This window comes from Dermacentor silvarum, chromosome 10 (genome assembly GCF_013339745.2).
Source record: "Dermacentor silvarum isolate Dsil-2018 chromosome 10, BIME_Dsil_1.4, whole genome shotgun sequence".
NCBI lineage: Eukaryota > Metazoa > Arthropoda > Arachnida > Ixodida > Ixodidae > Dermacentor > Dermacentor silvarum.
The window spans coordinates 80340010-80352551 of NC_051163.1; positions in this window are offsets into that span (position 1 = coordinate 80340010).

Consider the following 12542-nt stretch of genomic DNA (forward strand, 5'->3'; position numbering starts at 1 on the left):
CCGGTACTCTTAGCAATAGACCATAATATTATTGCGAGAGCAATTATATGGACATGACAAGCGCATTCATGCCGTTGAGATCGGCGTCGCCGTGCCGTTCAGTATAAAGTCAAAGGCCAACAATACCGTCGCCGCACGCCATATGCTGCATGGGCGATTGAAAGCCTGTGAGTGGAGTCGACGATCTCAGCTCTTTCCTGTGCACGTAAGGGAGGAAAGTGGGAAGGAAGTGCGCCATATTCGTTCTAGATGGGTTCGGGACAAAGGGAGGCAGGAGAGGGAGGGGGCGGCGTTGTAGTCTAGGCGCTTCGACAGCTCGTAGTTTTGTGCGTGCTGCGTTCTCGCCGCTCAGTTTGCGTTGAAGCGATATACATCACAAAGGTCACTTCGCTCGCTGCTGCCGCCGCGCTTCCTCACGCCAGCGTTTTGACAGTGAGTGTCCACGCTTATCGAGTGTGATGTGTTCATGTTTGTGTGTGCGCGCTGAGGCCATGCGTGTTAATTTAGTTAGTAAGCGAATGTTTGCAAGTTTACACGGCTGATAAAACTACTATCCTTTCTTTGTATAGCTATCTATTAATTTCCTACCGCAATCGTTGTAGCGCGCAGGGTCGCGTTATTGCGCAAATTTTCTTACTTCAATGTTTTTTATTGCGATAGCAATTATATGGACACTCAAAAGCAGATTTATGCCGTCGGCGTCGCCGTCGCTGTCGCCGTCGCCGTCGCCGTGAGGTTCCGTATGACGTCAATGGAGATGAAATCGTCGCCGCGCGCCGAACGCTGTATGTGCGAGTGAAAGGGCGCGAGGGACGCGCGCTTTCACGGGGAGTGAACGCACGGCGGAGAACAAACGCGCGTTCTGCTCTGTGCTCCCTTAAGGGCTGCAGAAGTAGGCGTCTCTTTCCTCCTCTACAATCACCATATATGTAGAGCAAACGTGCCTTCTTCCGACGCACGAAAGGCCGTGGGGAGAGGGGGAGGGAAGGGAGGCGACGTTTAGCTGCGGCACCAAGTGCCTATTTATATCAGAGGCTCCGGCAACAGTCACCAACGCCGCACGCATTTTGAGCGAACGCGGGCAAAACGCCGACGGCGTCGACAACAGTTCTGCGTGTTGCCGGTGCTGCTGCATGTCCAAGTTTATACAGCTGATAAAGCTGCTATCATTACTCCGTATAGCTCTCTTCAAATTTGCTATCGCAATTGATGCTTCACCTTTCAGGTGAAACTGCGACAACTTTTTTTTCCCTTCTATCATCTTTTATTCCCTTTGCCCCTTTCCCCAGTACAGGGTAGCAAGCCGGTATTCACACTGGCTAACCTCCTTGTCTTTCTTTCTCTTTCTCTCTCTCTCTCCTACCGCAATCGATGCTTCGCCTTTCTCTTTACTGCCTGCCATCACACGTACACTTCTCTCGTGCCCACTCCAACGAGCTCTTCGAGAGGAGTTTTACAAGTTTCACTTATAGCTTAATGAGCTCTATAAGATAGGCTATAAATCAACGTTTCTTCCCACAACAAAATTTCGCCATAGTTTGGCCTGAATGCCACATCTTTCGGAGCTCGGCTGCAGCGAACGGGAATCCAACCGCCGCTGAGGAAATGCAACCTTGCCCTGAAGCGAGAACTGGCTTGGCGTGCCGGAAGCGCCATCTCGTTGAAGTGGGCGAACTAGCTGGTCAAAACGGTCTGTACTTTTTTGTTTCTTGAAGGAGGGCAGCCTGATGCTAAAATTATATTTATTAGAAAGAGGATCCTAAATAAATAATTAGATCAGAATTCAAATTTGCACACGTGCTGGCAAAAAGCGAGTCCTTCTTATATGTCTGAATTTATTAGTCAGAAATTATCTCCCCGTGCAAACACCCAGCAGCACATGTCTGTGCGCATGAACCGCTACACTCCTTCGTAGAATAAGTCGAATCTAGCATCTCCCTATATATTAAAACGAAACATTGTCGTTCACTCGAACGTAGCTGGAAGATACAAAAAGAAACCTATATGAGTTCTACAAAAAGAACGTTTCACAGTTGAGGAACAACTTGTCCTGGTCTCTATATACTGTAATAAGCGTTATTGTTTCTTATAATCGAAGAGATCCACATATTTGGCAATTTCAAATAATAAATGGTCGAATCAAATACGATTCAAATAGGCGAGACTATGCAATTCGCTTACGAATTGTTCAATTTGCTCTCAACCCTACATTTTACAAACCGCTTGCTTATCCGTCTTACAGCCAACGTTCGCAGAAGATGCTGCGGCTTTATGTTTCTCTGTGCTAGAAACTATTTCGGCGAATAATCAACACCCTTGAACATATACGCTTACGCGATTCAGGCAAATAATACTAAAATAATATTACAGCCTGACTGATTCCACAATAACTTCCGACGGTAATTTAATTAGAATTCGATCAATGTAACGACAAACTGTATTCCTGAAGTCAAGTTTATTTACTTTAGTGTATTCGGCCTATATGCGACATACTCAAATACATTCCCACTGTGCATTGGTAGTTGCTTCCAAAGGTCGCAAATGAGTATGGTGGCATGACGAAAACTGCATGAAGTCAGTACAGTGATGATCATGGAAAGACAAGGAAGGAACGACGTCAATATAACGATAAAGGTAGTTTAACCACAAATAATTGTGGATTCTTAAATGACGACGACGGTATATCTACGACGGTATGACAACGATATGTGGACATTTAGGTGACGACGAGTGTATGACGAAGATCGCGTGACAACGGCGGCGAAATCTCGACTGAATGACGGCAGCATGATACCAATGGAATGGCGAACAAGAAATGACATCAATAAGTCGACGAAGGCGCTATGACAGTGACGGCCTGATGACATGGGTACGATGACAAATGACGATGATGGCGGACGACGATGGCACGATGAGTGCCGGATGTCAATGTTGTAATGACGACGATGGAACGACAGCGACGGCATCATGACGATGATATGACAAAGAATGCATGACGATGACTGTATGAAGACGATAACGTGACAACGGAATAAGGACAATGGGATGAAGACGACTGTATCATGATGCCCGTGTGACGACTGTGCTGATGTGAATTGTGTGGCCGCAACGAGGCGAAGAAGAAACGGAATTTTTGATGTGAATTTTGTGGCCGTGACACGAGGAAGAGGAATTGCGTGGCCACAAAGGCTAGTGCGGCGTGCGGCTCGAGCGAATGAAGCGCAGAACGATTCGGACAGCAGCAAATTGACCTGCGGTTAGAGTCGCGGCTTTCTTCTACCGGGTGTCCTAAATAAAATTAAAAAAAAAACGGAGTGGTAGGGCAGGGGCAGGAAAGAGCTGGAAATGGAGAAGAAGGTGGGTAAATTGAGATTAGCATTTGGAGTACATGTGTTTTTGTGCCTAGGTTAATGACATGAAAATTTGAGGAGTTAGGCTACAGCTTTTAGCGATTATAGTTAGCCATGTGCAAAACTGATTCCCGTAGGGTGTAGGCATTAAAGCTTCCGTAGGAGGTACGATTCCACATATTTTCTTAAGCACGGCGAGTGGAAATTTGTGTCGTATGTAAAGCCTTGCTTCATCGAATATCTGGACGTGTTGAATGAAGTGGCTGGCTACTGGTTTAGGCAAATTGTGTTTTATATTCGCGGGGTGGCCTTTGAGTCATGTATGAATTTGTTGTCCAGTATCATCTCTGTATTCTTTGATTTAAGATGCAAACTCTAGACTGTGCTCTAGATCTTGCTTCATGTGCAGGTGAAACTCGAAGTTGCCTTGTTAAGTTAATCTGACATGGTACTTTTGCTGAAGTAGTATATTGTAGATGCTTGCATGTAGAACGACTGGGATGGAGCGGATGTTGGCTTCATCATTGTCCTTATTTTGTCACGTACAAAAATGTCCTTGAATTTAGCATTAATTGCGTCTCCAGGCTGCCCTAGGCGAATCGGGAAAGTTCTACCCTGGGCGGTTCAGAAAAGATCTTGGGCAGGATGTTTTTCACGTTCGCGAGTGCGTTTCAGATTTTAGTCGTAAGATGAGACATCGTTGTTCTTCTGATCTCAGGACGGGCTTTGAGGACCTCGGCTCGCTCAAGTTTCGTTGCATCAGTGTAGGCTTTTTGAAGGACAGTGTTCGAGTGCTTCCTGTTTCATAAGGATTGTTCAAGGTAATCAAGTCTATCTATTCATTCTTGGTTTTCGACACAAATGCGACGTAGTTGTGTGGTTTGACCTTTAAAAGTAGCTTTCCGGCAATGTGTGATATGATGGCTGCTATTCTCTAGGTATTGTTTGTGAAAAGGTTCCTGTGCAGCGTTGTCGTGAGTGTCCCAAAGTCTATATATATTGTATTGTCCAGAAAGTTTTTACGCTCCGGTAAAGATTACGATGTGAGTTTTATTGTCGGGTGAAAATAATCATGGGATGTTGCAAATGTAACTAGACTGTGCTGGCCATGCCACCATATTCAAAATATGTTGTCTACGTATTGTAGGTATGTGTGGGACTTGTCTGTGCAGTGAGATGTACAATTAGTATATATATATATATATATATATATATATATTGTCACGTGCAACAGAAGGCCTTCAGAGCAAGAAGTACTGCACCGGCAGAGACGAGTACTAGCCAGGAAGATGGCTGACCCCAAAAACGAAAAACCTCTTCTTCTCTCCTTGCCTGAATACTGGCTTGCGCTCGCCGCAGCTCGTGCCCACATATATATGTTCGCGTAGGTTGGTACAAAAGGTGTATCCATACTTACGTGTTCCATGTTTTTGTAGGTAGTAATTGTCCTCAGCTTGGAAGTACATGTTCGCGAGAACGAATTCAAGCGGTGATAAATACTTTTTCATAGAGTGTTATGCATTCTATGGGATGGAGTTTCTTTTATCGAAGATAAACTTTCAGGGATTGGAATGTTTCATCTATTTCATTTGATTTTCATATCATTTCATTTATTTTTGAAAGTGCCCAAGAACAGCTCTACGCCTTAGTATTAGTTGGTGCGATTGTGTTGTTGCACACCGAATCGAAAACATATAAACAATGCAGAACACCTGAAAGAACAGTACCACAAAGTGCAACAAAAATTTAAATGTAAATGAAAGAGAGAAGTCAGATTCACAGAAAATATAAGAGCTTCAAATATGAAGATCACCACGCAATGGATTTTATTGTGTTACAAGACGTGTTATAGCGCTAGAGTCGCACGCTGAATTCCCGTGGAAAATGCTGGGATTACTCAAGTTTGGGCGAGGCACGCAGAACGCTACAACCGACAGTAATACTGGAGAGAAGTGGTGGTGAATGTTGCTACGCAGACCGTTTTATCGGAGAGGAGGAAATTATCGTCGAAATAGGATGCCGGTCTTCTCTTCGCAGTGGTATGTGCGTATTGCAGTTTCTCCCAGCGGCAACTTCTTTCGGTGATTCCTGCGATGTCAGAATACTCAAGGTCAACGGGCTACCTCTGTGCTGTATTCGACTGCAAAGATAACTTTCGGAAGTGAGTGTGAAGTACATTTCAAACCGCGGCGACTCCGTGGACTGCGCTGCTGCGGTTGCAGAAAAGCGTCTGCCTATGAATTGCCGACATAAACAGAAAGTATTTGACGCCACCAGCTTCGTCGCATGTGTTCACAAGCTTTCGTTTCCACTAAGCGCAATGCGACAAACTCAGGACCCATGACCAAACAGGGAATTGAAGAACACGTGCACATTCGAGTGGGTCAACTATTGCGAATGGACGAAATCACCAATTGGCTTGTACATGCCCAATAAGGTTATCCTCATCAAATGTGTTCTAAGATTATCATGCTTGTCAACCAACGTTCTGGTGGAAGTTGACCGGGGACATTATAAAAACAGTAGGTGCCGTGAAAGAAAATTGAAGGTATGTTCTTTTTTTTAATTGTATAATCAAGGCTAAGCCTTCCGTGTGCCGGTCGCCCATGCTTTGCACAACCCCTCGCACTTTTTCAAATTTCTCTGGCAACCTGTCTGGCTGACGCTACGCATCACGCGCTGTATTGTTTCAGAAATTAGAGTGCCTGCTGCAGGAAATAATTTTTCGTTTTTCGGCTCTCTAAAGTGAGCGAGATACCCTTGCGTAGCCACCACTCGATACTTTGGAGTGCACATATTTTGAACTTGTCGCTTGCATGTGGTTGGCAATGGCATATTCGCGGCCACTGTCATGAGATCCTTTTCTCCATGTTAAGGGCCGTTAAGGTCGAGTGTTATTGCACTTTCTTTTATTTTTTAAAGCTTGATGCCCGGGTGCCAGGTAACAAATGCTTAGAAAATCATATGGCGAAAATGTTAGGAGCACGAAAGATAGCAAAATGTGCTTCCTTGGAAAGTTACGTACTTAGTTATCTGGATTAAGATGTACGCTCGCGCGTTACACAGCATGGTGCACTGAAACACCTATTGTTGTTATCAACTGGGTGATACCTTAAGAGAGTTCAGGGCTACACAATCAATAACAAGACGTTGCAGGTCTGTTACGTATTGACAATCGTCTGACTTGACTCGCCTCCCACTTAAATCACAGGTAGAGCTGTGGCAGCGCCTTTAGGCCTATTATCATTTGATATCGCGGCTATATGGAAGCTAAAAGCTTAAACGACACGCCAATGAGTTTTCGTATCGCAAAGACTTGTTGAGACTTCTCAGGTCATGCCACTGGTCATCGAGAACATGTTCAGCTTTCAATCTCCGCCGCGATCCCTCATACCAGCATGCGCCGGACAATACACGGCGCTGTGATGACAAAAGTGCTGGATCTGTGTGATGAACAGAACATTATAGTAGTTGATAGAGAGAATAAGTGTCATGGACAGGTAACATGGCAATGCGGAAACAGGCAGTCATGGATCGACTACGCCTTGATCTCAGAAATGGTCCACGAGCCGCTAGACCAAATGATAATAGACAAAAATGAAAAAAATAGCCTTGGTAGCGATCATAGACATTTAACATTAAAGTTCTTGTGAGATACTAATGCAAAACAAGAACCAATGACATCAGAATTTCGAAGCATGAATGAAGAGCAAATCACAGATATCGCAAAAAAATGAGGCTTTTCCTATATACAGTCGTCTAGTAATAAAAGGAACTGGTAGACGTTATGCAGCAGGAAATAAGACAGACACGGAAAAAATTGTTAGAGTGGAAAGAGGAAACCACCTGAGTGTTTCCTCTATAGAAGAGATATAGAAGAGCGTAAGCAGGCGTCTAGGGATCATCGAGAAGCCAAAAAAGTTGGGATTATATGAAGAAGAGGTGATCCTTAGAAGGAACAAGTACCGAGAAAACAAAAGGGTGGCGAGTGAGCTCGTGCAAGAGAAAACTAAATTCGCAAGTGAACGTTGGGTGCACAACGTTCGCAAAAGAAATAAAGTTGTCCGAAACAGGTTCTGTAGCCATATAAAAGCACTCGGGGCTCCAACTAAAAACACCCAAAGAGAGATAAGGGATGAAGACAGTAACATCTAGAAAGGAGACAATGCGCTGTGGTACATCACCGATGTTATTAGGAATAACTTCGGCACGAAAGAAAGAGTAGTTCAGACATCAGATCCAGCAACAACAGAGAAGCCTGAGAGATCAAAATTTAGCATAGACAGCTTTTGTTGGAAAATGGAAGCAGGTAAAGTCCCGAATAACACAGCGGCAGGACCTGATGCGATCCCTATACAGCTAATCAAAAACCTCGTTCCAAAGACCAAGGTACTGCTGACTAATGCCATAGAGCAAGTGATTAGAATGAGGAAAGTTCAAGTTGGATGGAGCGAAAGCAAGATGAACCTCATCACCAAAGGCCTTCTTCCTTCTGGGGTTTTACGTGCCAAAACCAGTTCTGATTATGAGGCACGCCGTAGTGGAGGGCTCCGGATTAATTTTGACCACCTGGGGTTCTTTAACGTGCACTACAACGCAAGCACACGGGCGTTTTTGCATTTCGCCTCCATCGAAATGCGGCCGCCGCGGCCGGGATTCGATCCCGCGATCTCGTGCTCAGCAGCACAACGCCTTAGCTGACTGAGCCACCTCGGCGGGTTCCACCAAAGGCAAAAGAGATAGGTACAAGACGAGTTCGTACAGGCCAGTTACAGTAACGTCGGTGATATATAGAATGGAAATGCAAGATATGAAATTAGAACTGTTGAGGTAGGTGGAATAAAAATGATGTACTGGGGGAACTACAGAATGGGTTCAGGCCAGGCAGACGCTTAGAGAATATTGCTACACGCGTGTGGTATTTGGTTGTTTGAACGAGGCGCACGGGCGCCTAGACGAAGAAGACGAACTGCTCTGGGCTCTCGAACTATCGGCTGATCTGGCCAGCGCTGCAGCTATCTTTTGTAAATATACTTGTAAATAGTCTCCTGTACTTAATTCTTCGTTCGCGTAACATTTTTGGTGGAGCGTGCCTTTCCCCGTCCTCACCACGGAGCTCCGCAGCGGCCGCACCGTCCAGCCTTCCGCCATGGCTCCCGGTGACGACAACTCGTCTGATGCTACTACTGCAACTCCAACCACAACGTACGTCACGGTTGCCACTCCCCGAGATCCTGGCATATTCTCCGGCCAAGATAATGTTGCCGTTGATGACTGGCTACGCATGTATGAGCTTGTTAGCGGCAACATCCACTGGGACCCTACCATAATGCTAGCTAATGTCCTCTTCTACTTGGGCGGAACACCTCGTGTCGGGTTCCGGACACAAGAGGAGCAGATCTCTAGCTGGGACGCTTTCAAGGAGAAGCTCCGCGACCTCTTTGGAAATCCGACCGGTCGGCAGCAGGCTGCACGAAAAGAGGTTGCTACACGAGTACCGTCTTCCACTGAATCGTATGTCTCGTACATACAAGACGTGCTAGCTCTTTGCCGGAAAGTCGACGAGAACATGGTCGAAGTTGACAAGGTTGGCCACGTTCTCAAGGGGATCGCGGACGACGCGTTCAACTTGTTGATCTTCAACAATGTGTCTGCCATCGACGTCATTGCCAAGAAATGCCGCCGCTTTGAGCTCGCCAAAAGCCTCCGCGTCATTCCACAGTTCTCCCGGCTCCCTAACACGGCTGCGACGTCGTCCTGCGTCGCCCTTACCGCTTCAACCCCCCTCCAATGAGACCGTCACGCGTATTGTTCGCCGCGAGCTCGAGGCTGCCAGTCCTGCCACGTTCCTTCCGCGCCCACTTGACCCCACCATTGACCAACCAGCCCCAGCGATCTCCCTCATTCAGGGGGTTGTGCGGCAAGAGTTTGCCAACCTCGGTTTTCCTGCTGCCTGCTCCATCTCCCGAGCTGACGCTGACTGGTGCCCACAGCTGCGCCTCGCAGCGATCTGTATTCCTGTCCCAGATACCGCAAATCTACAGAGTGGAGAACTCCGGACGACAAGCCCATTTGCTTTCGTTGCCACCGCATTGGCCACGTCGCTCGCCACTGCCGCACCTCCTGGACATCGCCGTATTCGAGCTACTTTTCCCCGTCTCCTCGCCCATATGCCGACCCTCGCCCCTACTCGCCTCGCCGTATGCCTTCTAGCTCTCACGTATCCGTCGATGACAGTCGTCCCATTCGCTCGCCGTCACCTCAGCGCCGTCGGTCCCCGTCGCCCCAGCCACGCCGATATTCGTCGCCGACCACTTATGGACCCTCCCGGACGGAAACCTAGGCCATGCAGCTCTTGGAGGTAGTGCTGCATCACGTTCATCCTGTCCAAATCCTCCGTTGACGCTCCTCACGAACACGAACCTAATTGAAGTAGATGTAGATGGTGTCCCGTTGACAGCATTGATTGATACTGGAGCCGAAGTGTCCATAATGAGCGCTAACCTATGTCGTCGCCTCAAAAAGTTCTTACGCCTGCCGTCACTCGAGCCGTACGCGTCGCCAATGGCGCCACAGTTGCCGTATGTGGTATGTGCACTGCTCGCGTAGGAATTGCTGGCCGCCAAGTTCCCGTCCTGTTCTCCGTGCTGACCAGTTGCCCTCATGAACTAATCTTCGGGCTCGACTTTCTGACGACGCATTCTGCCCTCATCGACTGTTCCACCGGTACGCTGTGCCTCGAGCTTCCTCTTGTTTCCGACGTTCGCCCCGAACAACCGCACACCCTATGCACTACAGCGTTTGTTCGGTTACCTCCAAAAGCCCTAACCTTCGTCGAATTGGCCTCAACGGCAACTATGTCGACTATGTCGTCGCCCCTATTCGTGATGTCCTCATGGCGCACGACATCTCGGTGCCACACTCCGTCGTTACCCTTGCCGCTAAACGGATGTGTCTCCCCGTTGTCAATTTTGGCTTGACGAAGCAAGTGTTACCTGAAGGCATAGCGGTGGCCACGCTCCGGTCAGTGACAGACGACCACGTCACTGCTTTTGCAGCCGACGCGTCTCCAGATCCTCCTGATTACCCGCAGGATGCCTTGAACCTCGACGGCCCATTACGTCCCATGGTCGCTCCGGACCTCGCCCCTGGCCAAGCAGCCACCCTATATCGCCTTTTGCTTTCCTATCGCGACATATTTGACACTGACAATCGCCTACTTGGTCAGACGTCCCTTGTTAAGCATCGGATAAACACTGGTGATGCTGTTCCCATTCATCGCCGACCGTATCGCGTGTCCACGGCAGAGCGGCAAGTTATTCAGCAGGAAGTCAACAAGATGCTCGCCAAAGGCATTGTTGAGCCCTCGTCGAGCCCTTGGGCGTCGCCGGTGGTGCTCATCAAAAAGAAAGATGGCACGTGGCGTTTCTGTGTTGATTACCGCCACCTAAACCGAATCACTAAAAAGGACGTTTACCCTTTACCACGAATTGACGATGCTCTTGATTGTCTTCACGGTGCCAAATACTTTTCGGCCATTGACCTTCGATCTGGTTATTGGCAGATTTCCGTCGATGAGCAAGACCAAGAAAAGACCGCTTTCGTCACTCCAGATGGCCTCTACCAATTTAAGGTTATGCCGTTTGGTTTATGCAATGCCCCCGCCACGTTCGAACGGATGATGGACTCTCTGCTTCAAGGTTTCAAATGGTCAACTTGCCTTTGTTACCTCGACGATGTCCTTGTGTTTTCTCCTACGTTTGAGACGCACCTTGATCGCGTCGCAGCTATCCTTGACGTCTTCCGCAAGGCTGGGCTCCAATTGAACTCATCGAAGTGCCACTTCGGGCGCCGACAGATTACAGTGCTCGGCCATCTCGTCGATGCTTCAGGAGTACAACCCGACCCGGAGAAGGTTCGAGCAGTAACAGCTTTTTCTGTACCTCAGTCTGTCAAAGACGTCCGGAGTTTAGTGGGCCTCTGCATTTATTTTAGACGGTTTGTGAAAGATTTCGCAGCAATCGCTCGACCACTCACTGAACTTCTGAAGAAAGACGTGCCTTTTACGTGGGGTTCCCCTCAGGCTGCCGCATTTTCACGCCTTATCACGATTCTGACCAATCCACCGATCTTGGCCCACTTTGACCCGTCCGCACCTACAGAGGTCCGAACCGATGCCAGTGGTTATGGGATCGGCGCAGTCTTAGTGCAACGACAACACGGACACGACCGCGTTATAGCCTACGCTAGCCGGCTCCTGACAACTGCAGAGCGCAACTATTCGATTACCGAGCGCGAATGTCTTGCTCTCGTCTGGGCTGTTTCAAAGTTCCGCCCATATTTTTATGGCAAGCCCTTCTCAGTAATCACCGACCATCATGCGCTTTGTTGGCTTTCGTCGCTCAAGGATCCTACTGGTAGGCTCGGTCGTTGGGCTCTCCGACTACAAGAATATCCCTACGCAGTGACGTACAAGTCGGGACGCCAACACTAGGGCGCAGATTGCCTCTCTCGCTACCCAGTCCAAGACCCGACCTCTACGTCTGACACTGACACCGACGCCTGCGCTCTGTCTGTTTTTCCACAGGTCCATGTCGCCGACGAGCAGCGCCGTGACCCGTCCTTTCGTGTCATCATTGACCGCCTGGAATCGTCACTTGCCGACAGCTCCCTTCGCTTATTCACACTTCAAGATGGCGTACTCTACCGCCACAACGTTCACCCCGACGGCCCAGCATTACTCCTTGTGATCCCTAAACACCTTCGCTCGGCTGTTCTCCACGAACTTCACGACCTCCCCACTGCCGGTCACCTCGGTGTGTCACGTACCTACGACCGGATCCGCCGACGCTTCTTTTGACCAGGGCTTGCTCGCTCCGTTCGAAGATACGTAGCTGCGTGTGAGAAATGCCAGCGACGCAAGACACCGTCGACGCTCCCTGCTGGGTACCTTCAACCAATTGACATTCCCGCGGAACCATTTTTTCGGGTTGGTTTAGATTTACTTGGTCCTTTTCCTCTTTCTACCTCTGGGAACAGGTGGATCGCTGTGGCCACAGATTACGCCACGCGCTACGCCATCCCCCAAGCGCTCCCTACAAGCTGCGCCACAGATGTTGCCGATTTTCTTCTACGCGACGTGATTTTATTACATGGAGCTCCGCGACAACTTCTCACAGACCGTGGCCGGAC